The following is a 19,165-nucleotide window of genomic DNA, read 5'->3' as shown; positions in this document are numbered from 1 at the left end:
TGGGCAGGAGACCTGGTGATGTTGGCTCTGGTCAGGGATTGTGCTTGGTTATAGCATCTGACTGATTTTAATGAAAGGATGTGTTTTCAAAATTAACAGTTGTTTGCTTCTACATCTGGGGCACAGTTTAATGATCTTTATTTCTCTTTTTTCCCCTTAATCCCTGCCCTTTTCTGCTGCAGCAAACCTACGTCCAGGGGCTGAACAGAAAGTGGTGTTCATCACTGCAAGGGTCCATCCTGGGGAAACACCCTCCTCCTTCGTCTGCCAGGGTGAGTTCTGCACCAAGGGGCACATCTGGTGGGATCTGATGGGGGGCACATCTGGTGGGATCAGGTTTCCTGCTGGTGCCTGTGGTTGGTGTGGATGGCTTTGGCTCTGAAAGGGGACATGACAGATCTTTCCAAAATGAGGATATCAGAAGAATCTCCCATCTAATACCCAGCTGCTTCTCTTCCTCGAGGCCATAGGAATAGATTGAATCCAAGTCTTGTGAATGTTTGCTGAACTTGGTCAGAATTGGACAGAATGAGGCTCTGAAGCTATTTGGGAAGAATGAGACAGTCACACTCATATACAGTATATTTGTGCCAAGGTCCTTTTGTCAGAGCTTTTCCAGCCCATTATTCTGGAGTTTATTCTGGTAACTGCTTATTTTTTCTTGCTGTGTACTATCTCCAGCTTCTTTTCCATCACAAAGCAGTGACCCTAGTTCTCCAGTTGAATTCTAAGAGGCCTTTCTTTGTCTGAAGCTGCTGCTCTGAGGAACACAGCTCCCAGTGGCTGACAGCTGTTTCCTGCACAAAGCATTCCTGCTAAAAATAGAAAGCAAATTGCCCAGCTTGTATTTATAAAGAGTTGTAAATCTCAGGCTTGTGGGTACAAATAAATAAATAACCCTGGCACGCCTTCATATAACTTCATTGTATAGGTCTGAAATGTTGTACTTATGCATGTGACTGTCTGCAGCAGTGAAGTGTTGATGGTGTAAATCAAAGTGGCTCCCCTGGAGCCAGGGCAATTTGGTAATTCACTGCAGCAGCTTGGACCTGGCCCTGCTGAGCTGATGAGTTGCATCAATCAAGCATATGTAGAGTTTATTGCTCATGATGCCACAGAGTCCACTGCCATTGGTACCCAAAGACCCCTGTGGGGAGGGTCTGGCACACATTCATGGTCTCCTCATCCTGGCAAGGTGCTGCTGTGCCTGGCATCTCTCTGAGGCAAAAAGGAGCTGCTACTCCTGCTGCCCCAGCCCCTGGGCTTGCAGGGGGCTCTCCTTGCTGGCCTGGAGTAGCAAAGGTAAAACCCTTCCCCTAATAAAACAATGCTTCAGACTGAGAGCAGGAGAACTCAGCGAGTTCCCCATCTCCTGCCGTGCCACAGTCAATGCAGGGCATTACAGCACACATGATGTTTGTTAATGAATATGGATTTTTAATTGGCTGCTTTGATTCTGTTTGTGTCTGCTGGCACAGCCCTGTGAAATGAAAGCTGAGGCATGCTGCTGAGGTGGTGCTTTGTAAATGATGTTATTTTATTTTGATAATGGAGAGTTTATTCAAAAGGGAAATAATAACAAAAAAAAAAAAAAAAACCCAAAAAACAACCCAAACAAAACGCTGTGTAAAAGCGGGTGGCATGCTTAGTCTGATGGAACAGCCAGATAGAAGTCATGCTCTGATTGTCTCACAGAAACTTTGTGCTTTGTAAGGAAAAAAAGCAAAAAACAAACAAAGAAAACCCAAACAGACAAATGAAAAAAAAAAGAACAGAAAAGGAGGAAATTGAAGAAAAATAACAAGGAGGTATCGAGGTATCAGTTTTGGAGAAGTACATGAGAAACTTGCTGTGGCTGCAGTGACAGCTCCTCTTGCCTCCTGTGGGAGTGCCTGGATCCACAGGAGTGCCTGAGCCCTGGCCTGTGCAGAATTAGCATCCAGACAAGTAGAAATGTCAAACATTTCAAGGCCATTGCAGCATTGTTTCTAGTGCTGCCAAATGTGAAATTGGGTGCTTGCTCCATCTTTGGAAACTTTTGTGTGGGAGGATCAAAAGAAGGGATAAAAAAGATTCTTCTGGCAGTGAAGTTGAGGGCACACTTAGGAATTTTATTTCTGGAGTCTCAGGAAGCTTTTTGGCATAGTTAGGTGTTGCACATTTTATATCCAGATGCCAGCTCAGTGCATATGGAACATGTCAAGTTTTTTTTTTTCTTGGTGGAGAGATTTCTTCTTGAACGTTTGATCATGCTCACCACCTGGGGTATTAAAAGCTGGAAACTGATCCCAAAGATTCTCCAGGAGCAAGCAGCATCTTGTGGGTGGAAGACCAGATCTGTGACTGCCCAAGCTGGAGAATCAGTCCAAAAGGGACTAGAAATTAGCTAAAAGCTTTATATTTTTTGTTTTTCATTTTCCCCCCATTGATCTTTAGTTTTATTCAGTTCAGTCACTGTCTTCTTTAAAGTCTGAAGATAATATCTGGCTCCTTACCCATTCTTCTACCTGTCTTTGAGCTGGCCAGTTCTCTTCCTGTCCTCTTTGGCCTTCTCTCTGCTGAGAGATTTTAGCTGTATGTTCCAAACAGGAGCTTCCTGGGGCCTGACAGGAGCTACCTATTGCAGCCCCCTATTGCAGTCTTTTTTCCTTTTTTTTTTACTAGTCAAGGTCCCTGAGAAGCAAGTTTTGTAGCTTTAATGCATCAGGAGATGCTTGTGCCTCCACTTTACCCACATATTATGAATCTAAGCAAGGATTTTGTTTTCCTGTGGGGAAGAAAAAAGCTTGTCATCTCTCTGTTCAAAATTGTTTCTCTGTCATTCTTCTTCATATTCTACTATGAAGAATCCACTGAAAGCTGAGTTTTGGATACAAATGCCCTTCCTTCCTGCAAATGTGCAAGTATTTTAAACTTGGATAGGCATTTCTGTCATATTCCAACTGTGGAGTGCTTGCAGCAGTAGCCAGACCTCCTTAGAATCATCAGGCACCTCATCCAGCAGCTACAAACAAATGCTGTAATATTTCACACATGGTGCAGCTGCCAGGCTGCAGTTCAGCTCCTTAAAAGGCAGACAAAACCCTGGAGGGCCTCTTCATAAAAAGATGGATTAAGAAGTTTTTGTTTCTGTTTTGGTCTTTTAAAGAGTTAGTACACTGGTTAGCCTTTTTAGGAAGTTTTCCTGGAGGTTCTTAACAGCTTGTGGTGGAGCTCAGGGCTGGAAATGGAGACTCAGTCATCAGAGTATATTGAGAATATTCACAAGTCCCTTTCACCTCTGAATGTAGGGTGGTGTTCTCAGATGGTGATGGTCACCATGAGCATGGAAGTTTGTACCACTTTTAGGGGTGAATAAGTAGGACTAGGATTCAGGATTAAGAGGATTTGTTTTCATTTTGCTCTTATAGACCATTTTTAAACCCACTGGAACCACTGCTGCTCCTGGAGGGTTTTTGTAGTGGGCACAAAGAAATGCAAATTCATCTTGCAGCCTGAACTCATCTCCCTTGGGCTGTTCAGATTTCTGAGGGATTTTTTCTGAAGTTGTAGATTTAGATTATTTTCCTTTCTTAGGTACTGTTCCTCATTTTTCTCCCCCACAGTATTTTCATTTAAGAAAATGTGTGCTGTTTTCCATACTTTACTCCAAAGGCAAATAAAATTATTCTTACAGACATCAGGTAAGTGTGTAAAATCTGTGCAAGCCCCTACCCTCCAAACACTGGCCATAAGGCAGCTTTCAGAAGGCTTTGATTTTATCCAAGGTCTGGCAATAGAGGTGTTTTTAGCCCCCAATATCCTCAGAGTCTTATTTTCTTTCATATGTTTGCTAGGTTTTCTTTTCTTTGTGGGAGAAAAGCAACTGTCCCTCACTATTCACATACACAGAAAGCTGTAGGAGACACTTCTATGTCTAAGTTCATCCTGTATGCTCTGACTTTTGCCAGCAGTCAGTAATTCCAAGGTTACACATGTCTAGATGTATTTTACTGATTGATTTAGCATATTCTGTTAGTAGGATGTCATTTGTTGATTTGTGGCATCCACCATGCCAATTTAAATGCAGAAATGGAAATTTGTACCCTAAGCTCTAACAGGGTTTTCAGGTTGGGATGCCAGAATGGAGGAGGGAGAGGAACCCCACAGCTGGGTTTGAAGTTGCTGAGCATCTCAGGCTCAGTGTAATTTGACCTGGAGGTGACCTTGAATCTTATGGGCTGAAAAGGGAACAGCCATTAAAAAGAAAATATAGGAAAAACAGACACCTGGGACTCTTTTCCATAAGAAACAGAGCAAAAATTACTTTTCAATCAATCTTTTTTTTTTCTTTATAGCTGCTTAAATGAATGCTCCCTCTTGCTTCAGCTTAAATCAGATGATATGAAATGAAGAAACAGATTACACCAGGCAAGGTCTCTTGATTTTCTGTTTGCATCTTCATCTGTGCTTTTAACCCTCACCCTCTTGCCTACAGAGGACAGGGAAAAAATCTGAAAAGTTGTACAAATTTTGATTCTAAGTTTAAAGAATGGAATAGCTGGCAACAGGCTGCCCAAAAACAAATCTCCCAGCAGCTGTCTCTCAATTCTGATGTTGCACTATGACTCACTGGGCCAGTGGGTAATTGAACTTGCTCTCTATGTCACCAGGATGCTCCAGGTGCTATGAAGGATGTAAGTCCTGGACAGATTCCAAAGTGGCCTCTTAAAACTGTTTTCTAGTTTGTTTTGTGGAGGCAGTGCCTTCAAATTCTTTGCATTTGATCCTGCAGGAAATCTGAAGGAGTTAGTAGAAGACTGAAGTTGCTAAAATAGAATAAATGTGACTTGGGTAGGACTTTTTCATTGTGTTATGGAGTTTGTTTTGTTTTGTTATTTGTTTGGGATTTGTCTCTTTTATTTTTTTCTTGTGAGATACACAGTCATAAGTGTGAGAAGGGTCCTTTTGAAGCCTGTTTCTTCTACTTGGAATTTTTCCCAAATTCTGTCCTTCCTTATGAAGAAAGAGGAGGAATATACTGTCATGGTTGAAGGCTGCTTTTCTGTTTCTCTTATTAAGCATGAATCTTTTGAGCATTAGGACATAAGTGATAGTAACTGAAGGCCAGGACATGTTTTACATGCAAGTGTAAACTCAGCCTTTACATATGAAAAGAACCTTTCTGAAGTAGCAGAGGTGATGGCCTTGCTTAGCCATCTCCAGGGTATAAATTTCTCCTTAGGAAAAGAAACTCAGTTCTGCAGCCATTGGTATAAGATGCTTTTGGTAACATCAGTTCTACAGGAGAAAAAAGCACCTGGAAATTCCTGTGGTGGTAATGACTGGCTCCTCAGAAGCTTGGGGACATCATCTGCCAGATTTCCTATCAGGCTGAATGTGCATGTGAATAAATGCATGGCTTGCATCTCACTTTATCTGTTTTATTCTTCTGTCTAGCAAGCCAATTCATCTTCGTTTCCAAGCTATGTTTCCTACCAGAAGAGGAAACAAAATACGATTGCACAGGGAATAGGAATCCTATAAATGCATGTTTGTTACATTACTGTCAAGTCTCACTTCTGTCTTCTCTGCCAAATGAAAGAGAATGGAAGCAAACACTTCTGCTGTCCTGGCTACTTCTAGACTCCAAGGGAGTGCCTCCATATGTATAAAGTCTGCAGCTCCTCTTTGGATGTGTTTGTAAGCATCTCTGGGTGCAGGAGGAAGCTCTGCCATGGCCATGCAGCCAAGGGCTGGATGCTCTCTGGCTCAGGAATGCCTTTTTGGGAGCCTCCTCCAGTGTTCCTCTTTGTGGGCTGCATTGCTAAGGCTGAAGAGAACTGAGCAACACAGAAGCTCCATTTTGAGGGTATTTTTTATACTCTCTTGCCATCCTAAAGGTATAAAGACACAAAGCTTCTATTCCCTTTCAATACTTAATGTATCCTATGCAAATCTTTTCTGGCTGCAGTCCATAGGAAAGTGCATCCCCTGGTGCAGAGTTCCACCCCAGGGGTGACTGCTCTTGGACAAAAGAAGAATAGGATCTCTCCACAAAGTGGGTGGTGTTCTGCATTCAGTGATAAGCACAAGTTGTGTCAGGAGAGGATGGGAGCACTCCTGTGCTTTCAGGAGCAGCTCAGCACTTGGGAGCAGCGAGGGAACGTGGTCAGCAGGGGCTGCAGTCCATGGTCTCCTTTACAGGAGTTCAGGAAACCAAATGAAGCAAACAAAGGCAACAGAATTCAATAGCCCAACCATAAAATGAGCTGCAGAACTCTCTTAAAGTTGTAAAACTGCATTCATCCTTCCCACCAAGATTTTTTTTAAAGTACATAGCTCCTGAGCTTTAATACAAAGGGAAACACACTCTCCCTTCTAAAGCAACATGAAAAACACTATTGCCAGTCCCTTGTATATCTCCTGGATGAGATTTTAGTGTGAAGTATCCCAGGAGAGGGAAAGGTTGTTCTGAGAATAATAAAACATCTTTATTGGAGTAATGGAACTAAAAGCTCCTTTTAAAGTCATGTTGATGTAAATGGGCATTAGAGAAACTCCTGTGACATTGGCTGTTATGAGATACCACAGGCTTTGAATCAATTCACTGGGGTGTCAGGCAGGTATGAGAGGTTATACACGTGGGTTCCTGAGCTGCAGAAAATTTATGATGAGTTTAAATTTCTCTGACTGTAGAGTTAGGTGATTCACTCCCTTACAACGTGTGTTTTCTGGAGCTCCTGCACAGAAGAGAAGGTGTGGTGGTGGCAGGGTGTGGAGGGAGGGGGACTGTGCATGGTCTGGGTGCTGCTGTTTGCAGCAGCAGAGAAATTCCTAGAATTCTGGGAAGCTGAGCTGTGTCATCTGTGGCTGAGACATCTCTCCCCACCAACAGCAGAGGTTGCTGTCTGGGACTGCAGTAGCAGGAGCAGCAATTTGGTCTGGTCAGGCAGGCTCACCCCTCTCCATCCCAGCCCTGTGTGCTCATATTCCTGCTTCCAGTAACTCCTAATCTCTGGGACAGCAAGGTCAGCTAAGAAATGTCAAGTGGCTTTGTTTGATTTGGTTTGCCCTTTGCCCAGAGCAGGACTTTGAATACCTCACTTAACTAATCCTCTTTACAGTAATCACAGAGCTAAAGGAGCCCTTGGTCTTCAAGAGGGAGAATTGAGAAAGGCTTCACTGTAGAACAGCAGGCAAATTTGTTTTGTCTTCATGTGAGATTGTCCAATTAATCTCTGGAACATCCTGGTTTTGCAATGTTTCTTGACTGCTCTTACTTTTGGATAACATTGGCTTAAAGATTATTTCCTCCCAGCCCTACCAACCTCCTTCTAGGACAAAGGACATCATGTTTGTACACACTGTGGTGTACACACTTTGCTGATGGCTGAGGATAGGAAAAAGAGAAAGCATTGATTCACCTGGACTCCATGATCACTTGGCTTTCCTTAATATGACCTGCTTTCCCCACTACAAATTGCAGCCTGAGTGGATTCTGAAGATGCTTATCCATGTCTGCCCAGTTATCAAGGTAATTCCCTGTGTTTATTGCTCTGTATGGCCATGGGCAGCAAGTCCTGCACTTTTAGGAAGCAGTATTATACCCAGGCACCAGATCTTTTCTGGGCCAAGGCAGGAAAATAATATGCAAAACTAAGGACAAAGATGTAAAAAACCACAGGACGTTTGGGGCTGTCTTAGGTCTCATTTGCATGGCTCTGTTAATGCAAAGAAAGGACTTTGATGAATGACCATCACTGCCATCAAGGAATCAAAGTTGAGATCAACCCTTTCAGTCAGTGCTGCAGAGTGTGAGAGCTGTGCTGCTCAAGCTGCAGGTCAGGATTCACAATTAGGAACCTCTTCTAGTTTTTATCATTTTAGCCCTTTCCATTCTCCTCCAGCAGTGCCCAGCTCTTCCTCAAAACTGATATTAATCTTGCTGCTCTATTGTTTCCAGCTTTGTCTTCTGACCCTTTGTTCTTTGCCTGCCCTGGCTTGATTCAGCTGAATTGATTTCTTTTGTTTTCATTTTGTTTCCAGTGCTTTTGTCTCCAAGGTGCCCTGCACTTACCTTCCTCTCCTTCTGCTTTGAGGAGACAGCATTCACGAGTGACTGGGACTTGGCTGCTGCAAACTTTTCTTTGACACAAGGGCACTGGGATTAAATTTTCCCTCTGCCCCTGCACAGATTGCTCACATGCTCCTGTTGCATTGTGCACATGTTTATAAAAGACATGTCACCCTGGCTTCTCAGCTTACAGAGAAAAGGGTGCAAGGCTTGTTTGGAGGGCAAGAAGCAGGGCTTGGGATGAAAAGAGGCTTTTGCCCCAACAGCAGCCCTGTAGAGGCTGGCTTTGCTCTTTCAGTGCAGTCTGGCTTCTCTGCACTCTGAGCATGGAAGGAAAGGGTAATGGTAGCATGCATTACCAGTTCTGCTTAATTTTACCTAAAAAGAAATGTAGGCACAAATTGCTTAGCTGGGACCCTAATGCAGGTGCAGACTCCCTGCAGGCAGGGAGGGTAAATTTGGGGGAGTTTTGAGCAGTGGCAAAGAGCTCTCTGAAAAGTCATTCTCACCAGAAAGCTTGGTTCCTTAGTGGCTGATGTCACCCCTAAGTGACAATTCCCTGATGTGCCCTATAGTGTCAGTTCAAGGGTCAAATTACTTATTAGATGGTAGCACCCTTCTGGTACCTGTGCTCTGACTTGGAGGTTATGGTTTTAGTCTTTGCTGCTGCTAAATGTAAACAATAATTGGAGATGGATGAAAAATAATTAATTTGTATTTTTTCCTCTTATACCACAGTTTTCAAAGAGTACTTTATTATAAATTTAATACAGGCTCACTTATTTTTCTCCTATTTCCCCTGTCTCACTTTTTTTTCTTCTTTTTCTACTTTTTTGTCACTTTATCACTGATGGAAAAAAATGTGGTGGGGAAGGGAAAGAACAAAGAAAGGCAAAGATCTGTGGTCAGTTAAAAGAGGAGGAAAGGAGAAGCCTGTAGATCTTCTTATATGAAATTTTGATCAAAATTACCAAAGTTTACTTTAAAATTTTCAGCCAGTGGTGCAGTGTGTAGGAAAAAAGTTAAAAAGATGGACGTGCTTTATATTATTAGCATGATATTATATATTATATATATATTATTTATTATATATATTACATATTTTTTATTTCTATTATCATAAGCCAAGTCTTTGGGTGACTACAGAACAGGTGTGACAGACAGTGACAACAGGGAAGGTTCTGGTTCACCATGACCTCCAACTACCCAGAAGGATCATCACTGAGAGTTTTCAATTTTCATAGTTATTAAAGTTGGAGTGCTGTGATGATTTTAGTACGACACTGATCAGCTCTGTGTCCTGTTCCCTTAGAAACATTTGTGCTTGGTGTCCTAACAGCAAAGAGAGAACAGGGGGGTGCCTAATTCCAGGTACAGGAGAAGCCATTCATCCTGAGTGGGACAAATGGGACATGGTCTGTCAAAGGGTAAAGAATAAAACTAAAAAAATTATGTGACCCAGCCTCACTCATTCCTTGGGAGAAGCAGGGAACACAGCTGGAAACCTGTAGGAATTGCACCCCACATTCCCTGCAGGAGGGTTGCCTGCCCTGGAGACAGCAGATCACTGGGTTTTCAGTTTGCCCAGAGTGTTTGCACCTCTCCCTTCTGAAGTCTGGCTGCTTCATGCAGTAAAAGGGATTATTTATTATAGTTAAGTTTACCTTTAAGATGTTAAAATTCAATCTGACTGTTCAAGATAGAAAGTTAGACAGTCCTCTCCCCTGGTTACATGTGAACTCTGATTTTTCTTCCTGGCAATGCTCCTAATGGCCAAGGATATGAGGGAAATAGCACCTTGACATCACTGGTGTGGTCACAGTGCTGCCAGAGTTTAAACCCATCATTGCAAAGTGCTTAGGAACAGTTTCTGTCTGGGGCTTGCTGGCACTTGAGATTTCATTTGCATCTGAGGCAGACTGTGAATGTAGAGTGCAATAGAACATTTCTCCAGTAATTCTTATTCTGGAACAGGAGCATCTTATGCCTTCTTAGTTTAATATGCTTCAAAGTTGATTTTGCAATAAGACTGTCTCCAAACAGAATTCTTCAGGAAATGGTAGGGTTTTTTGGCTGCTTCTTCCTAAAACAGCAACAACAAACCCCCTCAATCCTTGGAGGCCTCCTGAAATATATATCCTTCTGACTTTTCTCCCTCATGCTCCTCAGATGGAAACATGTACTTTTATATCCTCCTGGAGAATTTCTCTTCTTCACAAAGAGAGATGTCAGTTGCTTCTGGTGGTCCTGCTCATGTGAGGAAATGTTGCTGATTATTCCCTTTCCAGTGGTAATTACCATCACCTTTAGGATCTGTAATGCATCTCCATTTTCACAGCAAAATTTTCTCTGCAGTGGAGGTAGGGGCTGATGCCATATTCTGCTGCTTAACAGCCAGGAGCACATCTGTACTGACAGAGAGTGACCCTAATTTATTTCTGTGGAGCTTTGTCTTGCCTGGATGTCATGCAGCGTAAATAAAAGAACAGATCCATCTCCATTGATGAGGGGCAGAGCAGAGCTTTTGCAATTTCTTTCTTCATGTAGAGACGTGGTCATTTTTTTATTCTTCTATAAGACAGAAAAATAAACCACAAGGAAAAAAGCTTTTCCTGTTGGAACCTGGTGCAAGCAGCAATCCAACAAATCCCCTCCAGTACCACTGAAAGCAACTTGCAGATACACAACTTTCATCTCTTAGTCAAGGGGAGGAAGTTCAGATGCAGCCAGTATTTTCTTGGCCATCAGATTTTCCCTGAGGATTAGGTTTTTGTTTAATAAATCACTCCTCTTTTCTTTTTTTTTCTTTTCCCCAGAAACATTTCAGGTGTTACATACAGCTCCTGCTTTATTTGCCTGTCAAAACTGAAGCTACAGACTTTGCTGTGCAAATGGACTACCATGTTTCATTTCAGTTTTAACAATGCATTGACACTGATTAGAACAGCTCAGCCTCTACTACCTTGATACCATTTGTCAAGGGGGAAATGGATACAGATTTAGTTTAGTCTGGTTTTGCTTCTATGGTACTTTTGGATGTCTTTGAGGGACAATTCCAGAGCAGGTGGGAAGCTCCTGTGAGGAAGCTGATGCCACTCTTGCCCTCCCCATACCCAGAAGGTAACCACAGGAGACTGTAAAGCAGCTCTTCATTGACAGGATTCTCTCTCTCTCTGGTTCTGGAATCTGATGTTTGTCCCTTTTAGAGCTGCTGCCTTGCTGGTGCTACCAGCCATTCACAGTGCCTGCAGACTTTGTGCCCTGCTTCACCACTGGAGCCTCACAGGTGCCTTTGCCTCACTGGGAAGAGAAGAAACTGCCTTGCACCTTTTCAGTCAGCTTGAACAGAGGGACAGCACAATCCTATACAAGTGAAGCAGAATAACCTGCACATCCAGTAAAGTGGAAATCAATGAAGCAGCCAAAAGGTGCCATTTCAGCTGGCTTAGTGTAAGTTCTCGTGTATCAAGAGCTACAAAGTGATCTCCTCGTTCTTCCCCATGGGGGAAATGAGGGCAAATGGCTGTGCAGGTTCCTGCCAGGCCATTGTTTGGATCTGGGGGATGCATGAGTGTGCCTCTTATGAATGGCAAAGCCGCATCTCCAGCAGAAGTGAGCAGCTGGGGTTCAGTCCTGAGGAGGGGACACCTCAGCTCTTCTCTTTAGCTGAGTGGATTAAAGTTCTGAGCTGAAGCACAAGAATTCCTTTCCCACATCCCAGTTTTGTTTGGAGCCCTGTACCTGTGTTCTCTTGAGATCCAGAGCATCAGGGCACCACATCCCCCATGGGGGCACCCAGTGTGCTCCTGCTCCTTCTCAGCAATATGTGTTCACTTTCACCCTGGCAGTGGGTGGCACCAGGAGTCTGCCTGCCTGAGGAGCCACTTGTGATGTTGGGCCAGCAGCAAATGTCTAGAGGTCATGGAAGATAAAGGCAAATTTAAAGAGAGACCCCCCAGTACACCCCCTTCACCTGTAGGGTGCTGGGAGCTGGAAAGGATAGGTGTGAATGAGTGATGTTCTGCAGGGCCCCTCTGGTCTGTGTGTGCCTGTCTGACTCAAGCCTGTTGCGTCTGGGTCTTTGCTTGGCTGAGCAACATGTTTGCAGATGCTGGAAACCATTTTTAGAATGTGTTTAAAAATACACATTTTTCATTTCTTGCCTCGCATTATTTATGTAATGCCCTTTCCCTTTTTCACTGTGTATTAGATTTTCATATGTAAATGTATTCTCTGCCTGCCTCCAGAGAAATCCACCTTTTGCCTTCTCAGCTTGCAGCATATTCTTTGCTTGGGCTAATCTATCCATCTTCAGGCCTCTGTAGCTGTTGTTGTGAGCACAGGTAATGCTGAGAGCTCAGTGCAGCTCTGCTTTGTTGGAGCAGCACTCTGGGACAGCCCCAGGGGGGGTGTTGGGTACAAGTCCACCCTCTGCTCCCAGTGCCCAGCTTTGTTGAACTCAAATCCCAAAGGTTCCTGATCCCCAAAGAAAGACACCTAGTTATGAAAAGGTAACTCTGGCCATGTAGGAAGGGCTCTGAGTCTGGGAACACATTCAACAAAAGGCTTGAAAGGAGAAGGTTCATCCTCTTTGGATATTCCCTGCAACTTTTAGTGGTTTGCCAAGTAGAACTAAGTCTGCTTAGTCCTCCTTGTGTCCATCAAAGTTTATTTTTATCACTTTTATAGCTCTACTGAGAATCTTTTCCCCAGTGCAGGAACTTCGGAAAATTTACACTTGTGGTGCAGTCTTCTTGCTGGCCCTGGAAAGGGTTCTGACCTCCACGTCTGCAGTTGTCAGGATGGGAGGAAAGCAGTCATCTTCCAGGCTCTGGGGAGCTCAGCCTGGTCCTGGCTGAAGCAGCAACACTGCAGTAATGAAGCAGTTTCTCTATTTCCCCTGCAAGACCCTTACAGCTCTAAATAGCAGACTGGAGAAGGAAGTGATTTTCTGTTTCTGTTTTTTTTTACCTCCTTGCTGGTGCTGTGGGAGCTGTTGGTGGACAGCTGAAACTCCCCTTGGGGGCCATGGTGAAAAGTCTGGTGTTTTGTGAGTTGATGAGGATAGCAGGAAGCAGTGCAGTGATGCCTGAGTTAATTCTGTCAAAGTACATGCCTGCTTGACTCTGGTTCATGCATTCTGGATTTTACTCTCCTTGTGTTCCTTTCTTCCCTCTTTGCAATCAACCCTCTATTCTGGGCTGCCTCTTGTCTTGCACATCAGGGAAGATGGAATCTTCTGCATATTTCTGTTCAACTCTAAGGCTGAAATCCTAGCTGTATTTAACATTAGTTAATTCTGTAAAAATTGAGGGCCATAATGCAGTGAATATTTTTCAAGCTGACTTGGGGATTCACACTCATGGGAAGGACAGACTTTGAATAATAATGACCAAGCACATCATATTCTGAGGTAACATATTGAGAATGATTCTGATAAATCCCAAGTAATTCATTAATGAAACAAGATCATCTGATCCTTGCAGTGTTTCTCCAGGAACCCTTTTGTTTTTCCCCAGGAGGAAAAGAGGCATTATCCAGGGGGCATTGGTAGGCTCATTTTGATGCAAAGAGAACTCCAAGCTCCTTACAGCATATTAAGAAAATTAAAGAAAGGAAAGGCAGCCAACAAAGCCACCCACTCAGTCTGTGCTGTGCACTGAATTTAGGAACCCTTCAGGCAATCCTGCAGCAGCAGCTGTGTGCTCCTGACAATCCCTCCTCTCTTTGTCAGCCTGACAGGTTCTTTCAAGCCAATTCCACAGGTCTTTGGTGTTGCATCAGTTCTATGGAGAGCTGCACAACTGCCCCTGGGCCCTGGGAGATGAATTTGTGGTTAAGCAAGCAGCATCAGCCATCAGGGTAGTTGAGGGGCTGAGATTTGGGCTCATCACTGCAGAGGACAGGAGACAGTCTGATTCCCTCTGCGCAGGTTTGCACTTTTTACCAGACAAATCCAGCCCTGGCCTCATTCTGCTCTTCTAAATTAGTCTGCTCCTTTGAAGCTTGTGGGTATCCCATAGCTGCAAGGAGCAGGAAAGGCAGAGACCATGAAATTCTGGGAGGGACTGACCCAATGTTCCACCTGGGCTCGTGGTGCTGCTGCAGAGAGGAGTCCCTGCACTCAGAGCTGCAGAGCCACAAGAGGGATGGTGCCACCAGCTCCCCACTGCTGCTCTGATCCAGTGCTCAGGCACCCTGCTGCTGCCCCACACACCCAGGATAGAACCTAGTGGGTTTTTCCCTTGTTCTCTGTCTTTTCCTAAAGTCCAAAAAGATGCAAGATCCAATTCAGTGGCATCAGAATGAGTCCTGAGGCCAGAAATTGCTGCATCTAACAAATAAGAGAAAGGGTCAAATTGTTTGTTTCCTTGGGGTTTCCAGCTGTTAGACTGCCAAAGCACCAGAGCAAATCTTGAGGCATGTTAGAAGACAGTTTTATCAGAACAAAATTGCATGAATATGTCCTAGCTCATATTTTGTAACAAGATCATTTGTGTGGTCTCATCATCTAATCAAGTTTGTTTAGTAATGTTTTTTGGTTTGTTTTTTGTGGGTTTTTTTTTTGGGGGGGTGGGGGGGTTCAGACAGGATCAGGCTTTGGGAAGAATAAAGTATCTAGAGAATTTTAAAGTAGGAACTAAATTTGTCCTCACAAAATGCTTAACTTTTCTTCTTTTGGCTGACAATTGTAACAGGCAAAATTAAATGCCACATTTTACCTTCTCCAGGTAATCCTGTGGGGTTCTGAGAACCACCTATAATTTGTGGAATGCTTTGTGTGCTTCTTTCTGAGCTTAGAGAACAGCAGAAGTGAGATTGCTCAGGGCTGCAGTTCTGAACTGACCAGCAACACCAGTTGTCTCTTTCCACCTTGACCTCTGCAGGGCTGATTTTCAGAAAATGCTTATCTTTAGGGAAGAGAGGGCTGGGAATGGACTGTCAGTGGCACAGATCTCACTAGTGGCAGCTGAATAAGAACAGAAAAGTTTCAGAATTTTGCTCAGCACCTAGCATTTTGTGGCCACTTGCCATGTTTCCAACCACAGTCGGCTCCAATGAGCTTTCATGAGTTTGTTTGGAAAATCCATCTGCTGCTTTTGGCCCCAGAGATGCCAGATTTGCTGCCCTGCAAATCTGGCCATTGCTATCTCAAGTTGAACACACTAAGATAGCAGACTCTGGGAACAACTTGCCAAAAATCAGCAGTGCTAGAGACTCAGATCAGGCATTCTGGCTCCTGGTCCCACATCCCAGTCACTGGGAATGCCAACTTTAATTATGTTCTACTGGCAATGTATATCTATATCTTTTCAGCACTGAATTGGGGTGTTGTGCTCCAGCCAAGCACCAGCAGCCTCATATCCTTCAAAGCAGATGTGAATCTTTTTATGAGGAAAGAGCAACAGCTCATAAAAATACATAGGAAATCCCAAACACTCATCACTTAGCAACTTTCTACACTGAACTGATTGTACTTCTAGACTGCTGATTTGTGACTGACTATTCCAGTCACATCCATTGCACTGTGTATTCTCCCTGTTTGAAATGCATCTGGAGTGTCAGGGTCTGGAACTCTTTGGTGTTCTGAGGCCTTGTTTGCATGGTCTGAAATGTAGAAGTCTCAAAAATAGTAGGATAGTGCACATGAAAGGCAGTGGTGTAAATGTGCCCCCTTTATGTGGAATATCCATATAAATTTAAAGGTTTCCATCCCAGTCAGTCCTGTCCAATCAGCAGACATGGGACATTAAAATGGGAAGCAAGGTCTGCTTCATGGTATCATATGTCCATGATATTCATGGTCCATTTTCTTACCCAGGAGTCCCAGAATGTTTTACTATGGCACAGTTTTCCCAAATCTTCATTGAAGTTGCAATCTTAGTAGATGTCAAATATCACTGGAGGCTGTGATTGCAGAAATGTCTTTTGTATCTTTACAATGGTGTGAGAAGGGTTTTTATGACTGTGTAATTCTGGAAAGCAGTTGAAATGTTTGAGTAGTCAGAGTAATTTCATCATAGAGCTGTGATGCAGCAGCAGGATGGGCACTCACTGTCCCCACACCCTGGGACCTGCTGATGTGTTTAGAGAGGGCTAAATTATTAATTTATTGTGGTCCTCCACCACAGACTTTGGCCCCCTCAGACCATTACATGAAAAAGAAAGTACCTGGGAAACCTGGAGGGGTGGAGGTGTTGGCTGGGATGCCCTGCCTTGGGTCAGCTACTGGCAGAGCAGTTTCTCTCTCATGCTGACAGAACCCAGCTGGGAGGTTCCTGACTGCTGTTCCCACTGCTTCACATTTGTGTTCCAGCCTCACCAAAGTCCAGATTAATTATATGTGAAACCCTGGGCTAACTGGAGGAGGGAGGGAGGGAATGATCAGGAATGATGGGTTTTTAAAATCTTCTTTAAATCAATTACTGTCTGTGCTTACCACGCACATTAAAACTGGAGAAAATCCACAGTGCCTTGCTCTGCCATTTGAAGTATTTGTAGCCAGTCATTCTCAATTCCTTTGCATGCAGCCCCTCCAGCAAAGTGTGGTTTTCTCTGGAGCTGACATTAGCACTGTTCCACTGGGCTGGCAAAATGCAGTGAGGGTTGTGTTCCCTGGGAGACTGGCTGTTTTCCATTTATTTCACTGCTCTGGAAACAGGCCTAGCTGTAATGGCCTAACATATCTTAAAACAAGAAAATTACTAATTCAAGTCAGTGAGCATATTTTCATTTTAAAAGAGTAACAAATTAAATAAACTCCCTGCATTTTGCATTTGAGACCTCAGTGTTTCATCTGCTGTAATCTAATTCACCCATTCATTTCCTGCACATTCATTTTATCCCATTATTTGAGATTTCCTTTGCTTTTAATCCTGTGTTTTGAAGAGCCCAAGAGTTACAGCAGAGAATAGATGAGAGACTAAACAGTAAATAAAAGAACAAACATGCCCTGATATGGCTTGATGTGTTTCTAATCAATCTGCTTATTGCAGCTGGATGCTTAGTTAGGTGTGCAACTTTTCTGACTCAGGTTGATTAAAACTTCTTTAAAAATAGGTGAAGAGGGGCTCTGTGCACCATTCACCATGTTGGTTTTGTTTATAAGTTTTGTTTTTTTGTTTTTTTTTTTTTTTTACAAAAGCAATGATGGTTGCAGGTTTAAGAAAACAGCTGAAATAACCATGGGGGGGACCTATAGACTTTTCTGGGGTACTTTTAACCCACCAAAATCATACAATAAGATCTTACTTAGCACTGAAATATTTACCTGTTTATCTGGGGACAAACTGCTGTGTAATCAAAAGGTTTGGTACTCCAGGGGAATCATTCAGCCTTACTGTACCCTTCAAAAATAATGCAACCAGGGATGTCCTTCCTAGATTTGCCTCACCTGCCTTGCTTGGCTCTGGTGTGTTTTGTCATGGGCAATTGTTGTTTAGTTGTGGTTTCCCTCGAGACCTTCCTGTCCACAGGAACCATTGGGGAAAGTTGTTTACTTCTCTGCATTTTCAAAAAACTTGATTGTTTTTCATCCTGTGCCACCCGCAGGCCTGTGCAGGTCCCCTCTGAGCCTCTCCTGGGGCAAGTCTAGATGAAGTCTGAGCGTCAGCAGAGCAAGCAGGAGAAAAGTCTGACCTGAAAAGGGGGTCTGATGGGTGTTCACTCAGCTTTTGTGCAAGAACCCTTGTCTCATTTGCCTTGCACCTCGGTGTGCTGAGGATGGCCAGAGAGGGGGTTCATGGAAAACACTGTTTGGATCCCCTCAATTCCAATTGCAGAAACTACTGCCAGAGAGGCATGTGCATGCAGATGTACACCAGTTTGGGCATTTGGAAACTGGTGACATGACTCAAACATCAAATTGTCCTTCATCTAATTCCATAAGCAGGTGCCTGTTTTAGTCTTGCTGTACTTCCTCACCAGCTGTATTAGCTTTGATAATTTTGATAAAATAAACCTTGGTTTTTCCTGGATTCCAAAGGGACCTTTAGAAAGGTAAAGCAACCTATTAATAAAGCTTTCAAAATCTCTAGATTCTTTCTGGATTGATGTTAGCATCACCCTCTTTCATCCCTTTCCCTGCCCAAGAAACATGTTTCTAAAAAAGTGTGAAATACTACAAATGGAACACACTGGAGTTTGTCAATCTGTTTTTCCACGTTAGAGGAGGAGTGGAGCTGTAAGAAGGGGCAGAGTCAGCATCTGTGATGATCTTGTGCATATGGACCCCTCTGTGATGATCTTTTGCAGGAATAATTTTGGTGACAGCATGATGTTAGATCATGTCAGTAACCTCACTATGAGTCAGCTCTGCTCGTTTATCACCCTTCACATGTTTCATTTTTGTTCCTGCTGTTGCACTGAATACTGAAGCACTTCAGACAAAGGCATTTTTGGCCCATTTCTGCCTGTTGGGCTCTGCTGGGGCTGCCCTGGAGGAGCAGATGTGCATTCTCTGGAGCCCATTCTGGCACAGCATTGCTGTGACCTGTGCTGGGCAGGGTTCAGTGGCAGTGTGACACCTTCCTCCCCACCATGCTGGGGTGGACAACAGGGTCCATCTGTCTTTTTCATGTTTGGTTTTGTTGTTTTGGATGATGTTTTTTTTTCCTGCAGTCCCATGAGACAGGGATAAGGCTGAACATCACTGTTGCTGAAGGAGAAACACTTCTCAGGCAAGTGGGGGCACAGTGATGGCTTGCTGTAATTTATTTTATGTATTGTACTTGGGTTTTTTTGGAGAATATTGTGATTTCTTGACCATTATCACCTGTTTTTTATTTTTTTTTCTGTCACATTTAAAAACCTCTTCAAAAAGCCCAACCCCATATTTTTGCTTTCTTACTGCCCACTGAAACATAACTATAGTGTCATTCACATTGGGTTCAGTCTCCTTTAACAGTGTATTTCAACAGTTTAACATGACCATAAGCATTTGGGGCTCCTTTGTATTTATTTTCTAGTGAATAGATCCTATGGCTGTTAAAGCCCAATTGTCAGAGTCTCTTTAACCTGCAGGCTGTGGTGAGCTGACTGAAGGATACCAGAGCTACTCAGCATTAGGAAATGGGTCTGAAAACATAAATCACTTCTTTCTTGACATAT

At 43.4% G+C, this 19,165-nt stretch overlaps 1 protein-coding gene across 1 annotated transcript in view; it reads left to right on the top strand.

Moving 5' to 3' along the window:
* LOC306805847 (cytosolic carboxypeptidase 6-like) overlaps window positions 1-19,165 on the top strand; it is a gene marked incomplete at its 3' end in the record, with an annotated part of 269,622 nt that overhangs the window by 70,689 nt on the left and 179,768 nt on the right. Inside the window, exon 2 of the mRNA XM_079314059.1 lies at window positions 183-272. The remainder of the gene's footprint in view (window positions 1-182; window positions 273-19,165) is intronic.

Source organism: Erithacus rubecula, assembly GCF_903797595.1.
Source record: "Erithacus rubecula genome assembly, chromosome: 10".
Taxonomy (NCBI): domain Eukaryota; kingdom Metazoa; phylum Chordata; class Aves; order Passeriformes; family Muscicapidae; genus Erithacus; species Erithacus rubecula.
This window is presented reverse-complemented; position numbering and strand designations above follow the sequence as displayed.